The following is a 16,671-nucleotide window of genomic DNA, read 5'->3' on the forward strand; positions in this document are numbered from 1 at the left end:
TCATTTGACTCTGACTGGGGGCAAGTTACTAGGCCAGATTCACTGTTTGAGTGACCCCTTTTACTTCGGGGTCTTCTGGTAGCACCGTGTCCCATGAATAAATTGTCTCCTTTATTTGGTCCTTATCGTCATGTGCCTCGAACATGTGGTGGACCTGCGTGCTGGGGAAACTGGACTGTGGAGTGAAATCTCAGCTTGATCTAGTGATACACTGCTTGCATCCTTCCTCATCTGCGGTGCTGGTTGGTGATTTAGTAAGGTCGAGGAGAGCTCAATAATAGAGATTGTCACAATGAGGTCTCCTAATTTTGGGAAGGAGTGGATCCTTTTTCTTTCTCAGGACTGGCCACCCTCCCTTGCATGCCTTGAGGTTGACTTTATTTACTGTGGGGGTAAGCCTGGGGCCCCAACAATTCAGGACCCCCAAAAATGTTTGTGCCCTTGTCTGTTTTTTTAAAAGTAGGCCATGATCCCTGAGTCTTGTTTTTTGTCGCTACTTGGGCTGCTCCACTTCCAGAGCTCAGCTGGGTTAGACTTATGGCCCTCCTAGCCCAACTCATTTTAGTTTTATCCTGTGCTGAGGTGTGGTTAAAGGGCCTTTTCCTGCACCTTTCTGTGTCCTTGCCTTTGCTTTATTGCTGCTTTCAGTGTCCTCTTTCTGGGCATTAGTGCAGGGCCCTTATGTGTAAAGATCCTGAAAGATACTTTCCATCATCTGGGGTGGAATTCCATAGTGGCCCTAGTTGCCCTGGTGTTTCTTGGGGGGGCTTCAGGGCAGGCGCCCTGGGCCCTTAGTGTGCATCTCATGAAGAACGCCCTGGTGTTTTGTGCTTTTTGCATGCCACTCAGTTTACTCCTCTCTGATTGCCCCTCTGCCTGGCCTCCGATCTGAATGATCCTGTAGACTTTGTCTGTGGGCTGTTTATATGTGGACTCCTCATTGGCTCCTTGTTAGACCACCACTTGCAGGGACATTAGGGTAGTAGAAAAGTCCACAATAACAACACAACCTGTAACGCTGTTACCTTCTTCCCAATGAATTGGTGGTGGTCCATAGGGTGTGCCTCACTTCCCCTTTGTGACAGTGATGGTGAGGGAGGGGAAAACGCACACCTTGATTGTGTAGGATTGTGTGAAATACAAGAGTCTTGCAAGGGAGTGGCTGGCTCCATGGACTTCCCCACACAATCAATGTACTCAGGAGAGCAGGAGAGGACACCTGGACTGCAAGCCACACCCACGCCTAGGTGGGCCAAATCCCCAAACCACAGTGCTAAAGCAGAGCAATTAGACCTAGCCCACAACACCGCTCTAACTTTGCCACACAGGATGAGGTTAGTTGCAAGATGTTGTGGCATGCCAAAGGTTCTTTTCCATCCCTGTACTAACAGGAATGGGGGGGTGTTGCTCCAAACTCTCTCTGTCTCTGCCTCCCTTGCATCTCCCCTGCTATTATGTTGTAGTGCCCCTTGCTTGTCTATCAGTTTGCCTGGGCCTTCTTCAGTTAATGGCCTGGTGGCCTGGAAGTCGGAGTCAAGCTGGTTATGGGAGGAGGGGGCAAGTAGCAGACTGGTCTGGCCGCATCCTTGCTCTCATTTGCCCCAAGCTGCAAGCTTGAGGCAGGAGCAGTGCTTTCAGTGCTTGCAGCTGCAAATTTATTTCTTCAGGCTCCAGACCCATCCCCTGTGCTGCTGTGCTGCCATATTGGACAGGCACCAGCTCCTGGAGGTGAGGAGCAGCACAGCAGCACAGGGGATGGGTCAACATAGGTGTAGCGGCAAGACAGCAAAGTCTCAGCAGTAGCTTCATAGGACCGGCAGCCAGGACACGTCCTCCTTCAGGTCCTGCAACATCCCACTCACACTCATGACCCTCTACCTCATGCTCGGCAGCTTCAGCTCTGGAGCTCCTCCCCCATCATGCAGACACAACACATTGCAAATTACATCCTGCTAAATCATCACTTGAGTGAGGGTATGTCTAGGTGTAACTATAATGGTTGCAGTCTACTTCAAGAACATCTAATGCCACAGCCACTTGGCAGGAAGAAGGGCTGCAGCATGTGTACCATACCACCACTAGTCGCTGAAGATGCTGGAAAGCAGCAATTATGATTTAGTGCACACTTGAGACATATATATATATATATATATACATATATATATATATATATATGCACACACACACACAGGGGCACTATTGTTGGGGTAATTGCTTTGCATGTCAATACCCAAAGAATAGCAAATTATGTTAGTATGGTACAAACAAAACTGAACTGAAGGATTTCTGTAATTGCAATTAAACTTTGTGGTTCATTGCATGTGATTTTCATGTGAATTAATATATATATATATATATATATATATATATATATATATATATATATATATATATGAATGACAAACCACACAACCAGTGAAAATGAGAATATGTCAACACCACTGCAGGATTACATGCAAAGTGGTTAATGCACCACTGATGACTAATTTTACAGAACAGAATCATTCAGCTGAAGATATCATATGGCAAGGTATTGACATGACATGCACTCCAGAGAGAGGTGGCGACCTTACAAATATACTCCGGAAGATGGGGTACAAGTGCATTGAACAATGTGACTCATTATGCCAAGGAATAAACACTGCAGAGGAGGGGCACAGATATGAAGTTGGGATTGGTATTAAACACGTACAGTGCAATATGGACTATTGGATACCTGACATGTCTGTTTCATGTTGAGAGACATCATAGAAGAATGTGTTGACTATGAACTGTAGTAGAATTTACACATGAACATTTTGTCTTTTTGTTAGTCTTTTCAAATATATTCAAGTGTAATTGTTATTTTTATCAATCGAAAGAGGATTGTCTTCTGTATACAACAATTACTTAATGTTCTTTTACTTTTGATATATGCGGTCAATGATGTTTTTTTTCTGTATATTTAGCGATAACCAACCAATGTTTTACTTACATTTATGGAGATGCATGCATTAGCCATTGTCCGTTTTCAATGCCTTCTTGGGACACATGTGTTCCATGTCTCGTTCTGTTTTAAGTCAGTGTCAGGAAGAAGAGTGCTTCTGCATCTTCTCTTGGTACGCTGAGGAAGGCTTCAAAATAGAGCCAGTCACATGTGCTTTCCTTTGTGAGTTTCAGCCAGAGAGGAGCATCTATTGTGATTCCCGCCTCTAGGGAACTACTGGCAAGCTCCCATTACATAAACAAGCATTTGCAATGCACTAGGGTCTCGCATTTGTCGGAGTTACAGCTATTCCCAGTTGTTAACTCCCAACCGGATTTTTCTTGCATTAAAAGAAAAAAACAGCTGCTACAGTTCACACGTAATAATACCTATCAGCAAAAGTGCAATTATGAACGTAACCGGGCAAAAGTGCAATTAACTGTGTAACAAGGTTGATAGTATGCAAAGCGCTCAACTGCTGCCCAGCGAGATCGCGCTGCAAAAATAGAGAAAAAGTAGTCCACAAACCTGATGCGAAACAGCGAGCCTCGCATGTTTTCTGTCCTTGGTCGCTGCACTCGAGGAGGGCTAACCACCGGAAAAGGCATGACGAATGCGTGCCTTCCACTAATCAAAGGAAGCGGATTCTAACAGGCAAGCCAACATGCCAATGAAAGATACTGACGTGACGTCGAAGGGGCTCCGAACCCTTTTCTAATACCTAAAGCGTCTCGCTAGCGATACGCATGCGCGAGCGCATGCGATGCAGGCTTGACCCTAAAAAGGCCCTTCATCGGGCCTTCGCATCAACTTTACTTATTGGAAGGCCTCCCCCTCGGTATACACTCAGGGGTGAGTTCTTTAACCAGAGTGATAGACTTCAGATACAACATACCTTGCCTAGTGATTTAACCCACTGTGATTTGGTTTTATTTTCAAGAAATCCAAACTAGGTCCCTGAGTATTTGTATGTTCTCATTGCACTAGTTGGTGTCTCATATGCGGTGTATTCTATATATGTTTTTGTGATTGTAGCAAAGGCCTCTTAATAAGGTATGGTGCCCCCTTATTTAATACATGATAAATATGTGGCCATCTCCACCTATTCTAAAAGTATGATTTTACTCTTTCTAGGATGTCCCCTTATCAATAGGTCCTGATGAGACCCTTCATCCATAACAGGGTAGAAATGGCATTTACATGAAACATCCAAACCAACATACTAAAGCCTAATCAGGGAACAGGCTTGAGTTCATTTAAATCCTCATACTTAATTATTGTACTTTACATCATTTGTTTGACGTAATTTTGGTGCGAAACTAACTCCATATTTATATTTTGACATTAGACCCGTCTAACATCAAAATAATGGAGTTTGCACCATTATTTTAGATGTGTGAACCTCCCTTACATCAATGAGATACAAGGTTGGCATTACCATCTATAAAAAAGGTGCTAGCCTCATAGCCGCATATTTATCCCCTGTGCTAAAATGGCGCACGGGTGGGAGGAGGGGCTAAATAAAGGTGCAACAATATTTAATGCCTGGGTCAGACCTGGTGTTAGGGGACCTGTGGACCCATTTCCATGATTAAACACCATGGAAAGGGTCTACATGAGCCCTCCTCAGGCCCGAGGAACACCCCTACCCACACCAGAGGTACACCAGAGGATGGGGGGCCCCCATCTCAGGTAAGTAGGGTAAGTATAGGTAAGTATTTTGTTTTTAAATTAAGGTGCCACCGGGGCCCAACTTGGGGCCCACTCCATGGCACAGGGTGCAATGGCCATGCCCAGGGGACACTGGTCACCTGGGCATGGCCAACAGGGTGGTGGGCATGTCTCCTGTCTTTTCTAAGATAGGAGTCATGTGGTATGGATGGTTTTACGTCAGAAAATGACACTAGGCTGGTTTGAGGCATTGTTTTTTTTGCCTCTAACCAGCCTAACGTAATGTTTTTGTGCAAAACACCCTCCTCCCGTATCGCCACCGCCACCCGGTAACATATTTTCCTTGATGCTAGCCCACCCTTTGCACTGTCTTGCACCGTTCCATAAATATGGGGCCCGGCGGGTGCTCTGGATTTGCACAAGCTGGTGCTAAACATTTTGATGCGAAACTGCGTTAGTGCAGTTTTGCATCAAAAAGTATAAATATGCCCCTTAATTTGCAGTGTGTATAGGTGAATAAATAAATGAACATTTACTGGATATTTGCTCATACTGGTCAGGTGCTTTTAACTCAAGAAGTAAAAGAAATATGTTGCAGATGATAACATGTATGTAAATATGTGTATCAAAATTTGACTTCTGAAAAGCCGCAATATCATACTGTCTTTTAAATAAACTGATTCATTAACATATATACCATGAGTATTTTCTTCAAGGTATGAACTGAGTAAAACATTTCCCAGCACAGATACTTGCTGTTAGGAATGAGGTTGCGGTGTCGGCTCAGGAGTCGGTGCACGAGTCGTCCGCTCCTTGAAGTTACATGCGTTGTGGATCGAACTCCGGGCTGATGAAGTCAGGAGCACTGTTACTGATGGCGTCGCGGCTGTGGGGCAAAGCGGGATGATGTGATGCGTGGTACCCACAGGTCACGGTGCAGGCAATGGCTCGGTGATGGCATCCAGCAGCGTCGGTGAGATCAGGGCTGCGATGTGAAGTGGGGCGGTGTGACTTGCGGTGTCACCAGGTCATGGTGCTGCAGCGGCGTCTTTGCTGAAGTGCTGTTGTTGGTAGGCCCAAGTCAGTGTTGCAGAACGTGACGGCTCTGGGCAGCGTCTACGCGTGGCGTTTGCAGACAGGGACGTCTGCTGCCGACATTGGTGTCAATGGTGCTGGCTTCAGTGGACCGGGGCTACGGTGCAGAACGGGATGGTGCTTTTTGCTCCTCACAAGTGGTGTCCAAAGGTCACTGTGCAGGCAGCAATCCTGGTGTCAGCAGGAGCAGCGTCGCCGCTTATGCCCAGGCTGTGGTGTGAGCAAGGCTATGCCGGAGTGTCGGGCCCACTCGGGTACGAACAGTGGCTCAGTTAAGTCATCTAATGACAGTGTCGGTAAGACCAGGGTTGCGGTGCAAAGCGGGGCAGTGCAGCTCCATGTTGTGTCGGTAGGTCATGGTGCAGGCCAGCAGCATCGCTGAAGCGTCATGGTGTTTTTCTTCTTTTATAGCACAGAACACACAGTTCCTAGTGCTGCAGGTCGAGGTAACTGAAGTCTTTGGTGTCTCTGAGACTTCCAAAAGAAGACAACCTCTACTCCAAGCCCCTGAAGAACTTTCTCAAGCAGGAAACACAGCAAAGTACACCCTTTGCACTCTTTTAAGGCAGAAGCAGCACTATATGCCATTCCAGCAAAGCAACACATCAAAGGGACAGTACTCTTCCACCATCCCTTTAACGCTTCTCCTTGGCAGGTGTTCCTCTTGATTTCAGAAAGATTCTACCCGTCTGGGGTTTTGAGTCCACTACTTATACCCCTTTCTGCCTTTGAAGTTGGAAAACGTCAAAGCAAAGTCTCAAGTGTTTGCAAGATCCTTCCTTGCCCAGGCCAGGACCCAGACACACACCAGGGGGTTGGGTGCTGCACGGTGTGAGGGCAGGCACAGTCCTTTCAGGTGTAAGTGACCACTCCTCTCTCCCCTCACGCTCAGATTGCTCATCAGGATATGCAGGCTACACCCCAGCCTCCTTTGTGTCACTGTAAAGAGAGAAGTGCAAACAGCCCAACTGTCAAACTGCCCAGACGGGGGAATCATGAAGGAGGCAGAGTCACAGAATGGTTTAAGAAAGAAAATGTCTACTTTGTAAAAGTGGCATTTTTAAGCAAACAATTTAAAAACAACCCTTATCAAAAGATGTATTTTTAAATTGTGAGGTCAGAGATCCTAAACTCCATATTTCTATCTGCTCTCAAAGGGAATTTGTACTTTAATAATACTTAACCTATGAGAGAGGTAGGCCTTGCACAGTGAAACCCAAATTTAGCAGTATTTTGCTGTTAGGACATGTAACACACGTATGTACATGTCCCACCTTTAACATACACTGCATCCTGCCCATGGGGCTACCTAGGGCCTATCTTAGGGGTGCCATACATGTAATAAAACAGAAGGTTTAGGCCTGGCAAGTGGGTAGTGGGCAGTGGCAGGTCTGAACCATGTTTGCAGGGCTACTAATGTGGATGGCACAACGAGTGCTGCAGGGCCACTAGTAGCATTTGATTTACAGGTCCTGAGCACCTCTAGTGCACTTTACTAGGGACTTACCAGTAAATCAAATATGCCAATCATGCATAAACCAATCAACAGTACAATTTCTAAAGGGAGCACTTGCACTTTAGCACCAATGAGTAGTGGTAAACTGCGCAGAGACATTAAACCAGCAAAAACAGAGTCCAGTACACCATAAAAATAGGAGGTCAGAAGGAAATCAAAATAGGGGAGACATGCGAAAAAGCTGCCAGGTCTAAGACTTGCACACCCACCTCCAGCAAAGTTGTAAATTCACCAGCAGTCCAGTAAAAAAACAAATAAACTGAAGTGTTAATATGGCCTAGGGTTAATGCGACCATTGACAATTTTCCACTTAAATGAACGTGAGACACAGTTATGCTGTGAAAACATGAGTTTTACACATGTCTGATGTGGATCATTAATTATTAGTACGCAGTTCAGTGTCCTTAGAGGGTCTGTTTATTATGCTGACTTTGCCCAAAAGTGTTTCAAAACAACACTTTAGATGCTTTCTGAACATATTTTCTATTAACTAAGTTGCCACAACCCTGTCTGTGAGAATCAGCTATACGTAAACATCTGTCATGCATATTTAAATTAAGATAGATGCCGCATGGCAGTGCTTTTCTCTCTTCCAGCTGTGACTTGCAGCACCAAAAAAACTTTTCTCTTACAACAATGCTTCTCCTTCCTATATTGAGACTGCAGAGGAAAACTCTATCTTACTTGTTAGGTGAGTCTGAAAGCGTTTGTTGGAAAGAATCAAGAGTCTGTAAACCACAGGGATCGCTGACAAGGCGATTCGCCCATAAATCAACGACGAAGAAGGGTTTCCTGATACAGGGTATGAGCAGGAAAATACAGCATAGCAGCATCATGGTATCAGAATATTGTGGTCAGAATATGGAGGGATAAAAAATCAAAATATAGATAAGTGCATGTAGAGAAAGTATAAATAGCTATGTTAAAGAAACATGCTAACCACTCTGTAGTCATAGATAGGATTAGCAGAGATAGGAATTATTCAGATGTTTCACTATAAAATAAATTTGACCCCGTTTGACGAATCTCCATAAAACTTTCCAGACCTATTCCTTTTACTACACTGGCAGAAGTTTGGCAAGTTTTGTAGTGATAGGTCAAGTGGGAACATAGATAGAAGTGGGGGAGGGTGGTCCAATAACACATGTCAGCACTAATGTATTTTTGCATGGACTTTGTACTCACAGGTAGTGACCAAGCATCCAATCAGATTACAATGAAATCTGGCAGGCTTTTAGATTATGTTGTGCAGATGATCCTTTTTTTGGTGTTACAGCTAAGTAGAGTAAGGTTTTTTTTAACATTATAAGTCATTTATAAGTCATTTAAACTTAATGATATGCGTTGTTGCAGTACCTTTGGAAGTTTTACAGTATTTTGTGGTAGTGCCATGGTACATGGAGCGAACAAGGCATTAGCTGATTTGTTAATGATTACCTTCACAAAAAGTTAAAAGCATCCATGTAGTTTTGAGGTACACTTTGGCTGTGACTTTGTTAAGCCCTTAAATTTAGGTAAGTAGTAGGTTTGATATGTTTTCCTTAAAACAAATATAGTGTACTACAGTGTATTTTCTATGTTTACATACTTAAATCTTCACAAAAAGCCTCAGCGTACTGCAGTAATACCTACAAATTACAGTGCCAATGTAAACATTTTAAGAATGTGCAGTCCGCCCTAAATAGCTGTAAAACTATCTAGAAAATGATAAATACATTTCTCTACCTATTATGGCTACATTATACATTTAGTAAACATAACCATTAGTCAATTGCATAATACTCTCTCATCAGCATGTATCACATCATACCTCAAATTTACTGTGTTATACTGTGGCACAATATATAAGTATTTTAAAACATATGGGGACAAATCACAAAGGTAAACTTGAATGCTTGGTCTAAATTTAGGCCAAAAGTCTAAGGTTTTGATTTGGGAATTCACAAAATGTATTTATGTATACTCTCTTTTGGCCCACTTTGGGACTGGATTTACCTTTGTGAATCAGGCCCATTAGCTTCAACACACTATTCACACATACTACCAAAATTACTATTTAAACTTCCTGACACATAGCGATGTTGTATAGCTATTTTAGCCATATTGTCGACAAATTATTTAAGCAAATTAGGCCTTCTTTTGTGCACTTTAAACAGTTGCATTTTATTCAGCATCGCCTTATTTTTCTAGCAATAGCCACATTTGCAGTGTGGTTTTCTTTCTATCTACCTAATTATTCTTTCACCTAGGAAAGCAATACATTCTCATTAGGATATTCATTTCACTTTGTGCTTTCTTCAAGAGAACATTCAGATAGTTTGCCCGCAAAAGAGGTACACCATGTCTCCAACATTCACAGAAACATATACACTCATACGTGGGGACCGTTTCTTAGAATGTCAACTGTTTTATTATAAAAACACTCCTTTGTCCCGTATGTGTTGGAGGGAGATTCCGGCCAGATGACCACAACTGCATGCTGATTGCTGATTGCCTCACTACAGCTGCTTGCTTAGACAGCCGAACCCTGACCTACATGGGGACAGTGTCTTTCTAGACTACAGGCTTCTTTACTCAGGTATGAGGGATGATGCTTTCCCAGGGGGAAACCTGAAGGGCGGATTAGGCTTATTATGCTGTGCTCGAACATAGCGTAGGTATGAGGACTATGTATCACTCCTAGTTACAGTATGGTGGAACTGTTTTTGTGTTTCACTCTCCTTATCACCTTCTTGCTTTCATTATGTTTTCTCATCCTAGTTATTGCAATACGTGCCATTTTATCTAAGATGCAGTTACTTCAATAAACCCTATTGAACTATATTCTGCCTCTGTTGTCTTTGCCTGTGTGAGACTAATGTAACTGAGAGAAAGGGATGAGATCTGATTGACCACGATTCCCATGAGGAGTCTTTCTTGTCATGCGCCCGGTTGCCACAATCATCCCTGCTCTCGGATAGAGATGAGGTGCTGCTAGTTAGCTGGAAAACCCGGATAAGGCCGACAGGGGTCACATGGTGTGGAATTGTACTTAGTACCCCACAATCTATGCGATTCTGCCGCTCAAATCCAGTAGCCTTATTAGCATAGTGAGAACCTACATGACAACATCTACATCTGTTCACACACTGTCACATTATGTCTGTTTCAATTACTACACTCTACTCTATGCCCCGCCACTCTGCTATTTCACTGTACGCTACTCCACTGTAAGTCTCTCTGATAAATGACACTCCTCCCTATACTAATCCACTTTACACCACTCCACTCTACTCCACTCCATTCTACACCACTCTACTGCATGCTCTTACCCTCCATGCCACTCCATTCCATGATATTCTAGTCTACACCACTCCACTTTATCCCCCTCCACTGTACGCTACTGGACACCTTTCTACTGGACTCAACTCCACTATACAACACTGCATTCTAGGCCATTGTATTGTATGCCACAGCATTGTGTGCCACTTCAGTGTGCACACCTTCACTGTACGCTATTCCACTGTACACCTCTCCACTCTTCACCACTCACTGTATGCCACTCCACTATACTTCACTTCACTTCACTATATGCCACTCCACTGTATGCTATTACACTGTACAGTGCTCTGTTCTATGCCACAACAGTCTATGCTATTCCATTGTACAATACTTCTCCCCACGCTACTCTACCCTATTCTAAACAACTAAATGCCCCTCTACACTACATCACTACACTGTATACCAGTAAACTATCATTATTTAACTCTACACTACTCCATGTGCTGCTACAACAGCATTTGTCTGCTGCCTACTAGGGGCCTGGACTACCTGCCTTATACCTCCCTGTTATCAGCAGATGATGGCATCACTCCCTGCATTTTAAAAGCAGTTGAGGATTCCCACAGGGCAGGGCATATTGTTACACCAACAGTTGTCTGCTGAGGACTTGGACTACTTGCCCCATAGCTCCCTTTGGTCGGGAGGTGGCTGCAATAACTGGCTACTTGGGAGGGAGCTTTAAAAGCAGTTGAAGATTCCCACAGTGCAGGGTGCATGTGGGATGTACCTGGGCGCATGCAGAGGCGAAGACCGGGCTAGGAGTGGGTCCATCCAACCCATCAGTGCCCGGAGGAGAGTGGTATGGGCCACCCCTCCTTGCAGTGGTATAGAAATCCTAAGGCTTATTTAGAGTTTGGCAGATATGGTTACTCCATCACAAAAGTGATGGATGTCCTGTCTGCCATATTACGATCCCAGTATATCCTATGGGAATCGTAACATGGTGGATGGGATATCTGTGATGTTTATGATGGAGTAACCCATCCACCAAACTCTAAATCAGGCTCTAAGTTTGCTTCCTATCTTCAACTGTTTTAGAGGGAATTTGAATTGCTGTTTATATGGGTAGGATGAAATCAATTAACCCTGCGGAGAGGAAAGACCAGAGAAGAAATCTGTTTCTGCTATTACCAATTTCCTCACTAATGTGATAGATGAGATCAATGCAGAGATTGACTTGGTACTGGAGTGCCCAAAAACTTAATGTCACCTTAGCCATGCTTCAGCAGGGTCTGTCACTCACTAATCCTCCTGGTACCCCTTCAGGAGAATCAAATTCCGTGCAGAGAATTTATATGGATCAAAGACTTACAAATAATCCATTTATATTTAATCACCCTTTACTAATTATATCAGATAGTCAGCAAACTGATAACTTTCATCCATTGAAGAAAATGAAGAAGGAACATCCCTGCATCCCGTTAAATATTGTTAAAAGCCCTGGGGTTTTGAAATCAGTCAACCCACTGGAGTCTGTTGCAGGGAAATGGGAGCTGTTGATTCTTGATGCTCTTAAAACTCAAGATTTGAATAGCCTGTATCAAGCTTTATGTGATTATCTCAATAGGTGCCTCTCAGTATTTGAACATAATATCACATGTATTTGTGATAGAGTCCTGGATAGAATAGACAGTTTGGAGAAGTAGCACCCTGAAAGTAGGCTAAGTTCTAGTATGAATGTGGAAATTCTTCCCACTGCAAAAGGAGAGTCCTGTAGTCAAAGCACTGAATCCTGCATGTAAAGATTGGGAAAAAGAACTCTCCTTCAGAGAAGATGTATTATAACTCAGTTTCTAGGGGAGAACTGAAAATAAAGAGGGGTGCCCCTCACCCATAACAATGTCAGGCCAGTTCCCTAAGTCATCTGTTTCAAATTGATCTCATAAACCCACTAATTAATTAGCATCATGCAAGGACACTTTAAAACTGCATCTACCCTTTATTTGACTGTTCTTGAGAATGCCCCTTCTTGCGTCATGTAAAAAAAAGAATAACTGGAGAACTTTATTGAATAAAGTAGTGTACTGGCTCAAACAGCACTTGGTTAGTAGATTTAACCTTTTCAAGAAGATCATTACGGTCAGAAGAGTGCGATGGGGTAGGGTTAAGACTCAAAAAAGCAAGTGGGATTGCATTGTGATGAATTTTAAGGTTTAAGAACTCCATTGTCATTAAACACCTTTTAGATAGCTGGAGTCAGGCTCTTGCTTCAGCTGAGAATATTCCTCTTTGTTTCTTCTATCGGCCTCACAACTGTTTAGCATAGACACCTAACACTCAAGAATTGGTAGCCAAAACCTGACTACCACTGTATTTTGCTTCACTAATGACTGTGATGAAATACTCATGCACTGACAAAAATCTCTGGAATGCGCTTCTTAGTCTAAAGAAGTCATGTATTAAATCACTCTGCAAGGTTCGAAGAGGAGATTAGCATGCTGAAAGCACACATTTAAAAATGTCACAGCAATGAAATAAAAACATGTACAAATGATTCTTCACTGCAGTATACACAACAAATATGTATATAAATATAAATGTCACAATGCAAAGCAGATAAAATTAAAAAATTTATCACCATGAGGCATGGGCAAATCTGCGTCATCGGACCGCCTGATCCCAGAATCGCTCAAATAAAGTCAATAGGGCAAAATGAAGCTTGTGGTCCCTAATGTGACAGTGTGCTGCTAGGCTAAGTGCAACGTGGAGTCAGTGGACAAAACCCAAATATTATTGCATACGGCATACAATATTGTAACTGCATATTCCTTCTCCCATCTTGGTAATTTGCAGAGATGGATTGACTATCTTCTGTGTTATTGTCATGCCCAACTGTGAAAGAAAGTGAACATATCTATATAAGCTCAGACATACTTTTGGTGTCTTCCCAAGCTTTCCCAGATGCTGAAATCGGTTTATTTCCATCAAAGTACTCCACAAATAAGCACCCCCCGTTAGTCTCCTGGAATGTTGCAGGGATTATTTCCAAATTAAAAAACCCTGCTTGGTTTAAGTTTGTTAAGTGCAAATAGTCTGTTGTCAAGAAACATGGGCGCAAGAATCTTCCAATTGAGACAGGATCTTTCCATTTTGGAGTCCTACTAGAAGATCATACCCTGGTAAACCTAAAGGAGGGCCTAGTATTTTCATCTCTATCGCCTTAAAAAATAGCAAGATGAAAAGTATTGCTTCTTCACCTTATTTTCAATTGCTGTATGTCCAGGTTGCTGATGAAAAGTGTTGCACTAATTAATCTATATTATAATATTTTTTACTGAAGAAGCATTCGTACAATAATAAGTGAGCTGGAATTTGAATGATATAAGTTTATGTCAAATAACAATTCTGCAATTAATATGGTTTGGGTAGGAGATTTTAATGCGGCTTGGGCAGCATTCATTTTAAACATCATGTGTATGGCGAGGCTCTCAATTGAATGTTGACTGAATATAATCTTGTCTTTACAGCTGATGTGTATCCAGCACTGGACTAAATTATACCAACATTTACTGTGGTGGGGGTTGTCACTACTATTTTTTTAATTTCATTTTCCTAGGTGCAGTCCAGTAAGATATATGATTTTCATGTTGGTGCAAAGTGTTCCACTGACCCCAAACCACTCTCTATTAAGTTGAAAGCATCAAAAAATTATGCCATGGCTGACCCTGTTAAGGCAAACCTGTACTTTTCTAATAATAGGCGGTGTTTTAATAAAATGGAGTAACCTGAACTATAATTGTCTTGATGCAGAATAATGGGGTGTCTTGTGGTATCAGTATACATTTTAATGCAGACCCTCCCTGCTTAGTGCAGCTTTAAAAAAATTGCTGCCCATTTATAAAGTTCCCAGGACTACTAAGCCTTATAGATGGTTTAATAGAACATGCACAGTGGCACACAGAAATCTATTAGAAGCACTTAAGAAGAAACCTCGGGTTTGAGACGAGCTAGGAATGCAGGAGGTGATTTAAGGAGGTGACAACTCATAGAAAGAGTGATATCAGAAACCAAGCATGGCAATGTCAAATTGGAGCAGGTAAACTGAAAGATAGCAGAGCATTTCGGAGGGTTATTAATCAGCCCTATTTTTCTGAGACATTGGAGACTTTACTTTAAAATCATAAAGGTGGTCATTACAACTCTGGAAGACGGTGTTAAAGCGGCGGTAAGACCGCCAACAGGCCGGCGGAAAAGAATTTGCAATTACGACCGTGGTAGAAACTGCCAACAAAGACAGCCACTTTAACACTCCGACCGCCACGGTGGTACAAACAAACAGCGCGGTGGTCACCGCCAACAGACAGGCGGAAGACAATGTACCTCCCACACTATTATGACAGCGGATTCACCGTGGATAAAAACACGTCGGAAATAGGAATTTAGAATTGAAAACGCTCACCTCATCACACTCCACGAGGAACGAGGACACCATGGAACCGGAACTCCAAATCCTACCTGCGATAGTCTTCCTGCTCCTGTACCAGGAGCACGAATGCCGGCGGCGAAGACCACAGTGAGTACTGCACCTATGACACAGGGGAGGGGGGAGGCAAAAAACAGGGACACACACACGCAACACCCCCACCCTCACCCACTACAACAAACACACTAATACATATCTATACATTATAGTTACACCCCCCAACCCCCCGGAAGAATGCAAAGACAAAAGGAAATGAGTGTAACCATTGTAATCTATTAAAATGCAGTATGCAAAAATATACATATTTACACTATTAACAAAATATACACCACGAATAGTAGTCCAGGTATTGCACCATTTATAGTCCGTGGACCACTGGGTCCAAAATGCATGGGCGAGGCCCACACTCAATACCAGATCAAAACAGAGAGAACACTGCAGGGGCATCAGATAGAAAAACAACAGGCACCTCAGGGTGAAGGGAAGGGGGCACCTCAGCCGGATGAGTGCACAATGCCAGATCCACTAGGGGGCTCAATGCCCACTGTTAAATCCCGGGGAGTGCAAAGCCACAGTCTCTCAAGTCCCTACAGTGGGTGGGTTGGCCTCTGCATTATCCTGGGGAGTGCAAAGCCAAAGTCTCTCAAGTCTCTACAGTGGGTGGTTTGCCCACTGCTGCATCCTGGGGAGTGCAAAGCCACAGTCTCTCAAGTCTATACAGTGGGTTGTTTGCTCACTGCATTATCCTGGGGAGTGCAAAGCCACAGTCTCTCAAGTCTATACAGTGGGTGGTTTGCCCACTGCATTATCCTGGGGAGTGCAAAGCCACAGTCTCACAAGTCTCTACAGTGGGTGGTTTGCCCACTGTTCCATCCTGGGGAGTGCAAAGCCACAGTCTCACAAGTCTCTACAGTGGGTGGTATGCCCACTGCATTATCCTGGGGAGTGCAAAGCCACAGTCTCTCAAGTGGGTAACAGTCTCCACTGGTTCGGGAGGGGGACAGGTGCCCAGAGTGCTTCATCCTGTGAAGGACAGAGGTAGTGGATATATGTCTCCACTGGTTCTGGAGGGGGACTGGTGCCCAGAGTGCTTCATCCTGTGAAGGACTGAGGTAGTAGATGCATGTCTCCACTGGTCCTGGAGGGGGACTGGTGCCCAGAGTGCTTCATCCTGTGAAGGACAGAGGTAGTGGATGCATGTCTCCACTGGTTCTGGAGGGGGACTGGTGCCCAGAGTGCATCACTCACCCGTGACGGTCCCAGTTGTGTCAGTGCCCCTGCTGCCCATGGGCTAGCGGTGCTTGAGTTGGCGGTGCCCTGTTCAGCGGTGCTTGAGTTGGCGGTGCACTTTTCAGCGGTGCTTGCTTTGGCGATGCCCTGTTCAGCGGTGCTTGATTTGGCGGTGCCCTGTTCAGCAGTGCTTGAGTTGGCGGTGCCCTGTTCAGCGGTGCTTGAATTGGCGGTGCACTTTTCAGCGGTGCTTGCTTTGGCTGTGCCCTTTTCAGCGGTGCTTGCTTTGGCGGTGCTCTGTTCAGCGGTGCTTGATTTGGCAGTGCCCTGTTCAGCGGTGCTTGCCCTGTTCAGCGGTGCTTGAGTTGGCGGTCCTTCATGGGCCAGCGGGTCTTGTGCTGACGGTCCTTCATGGCCCAGCTGGGCTGGGGCTGGCGGTCCTTCATGGCC

Source organism: Pleurodeles waltl, chromosome 8, assembly GCF_031143425.1.
Source record: "Pleurodeles waltl isolate 20211129_DDA chromosome 8, aPleWal1.hap1.20221129, whole genome shotgun sequence".
Classification (NCBI taxonomy): Eukaryota; Metazoa; Chordata; class Amphibia; order Caudata; family Salamandridae; genus Pleurodeles; species Pleurodeles waltl.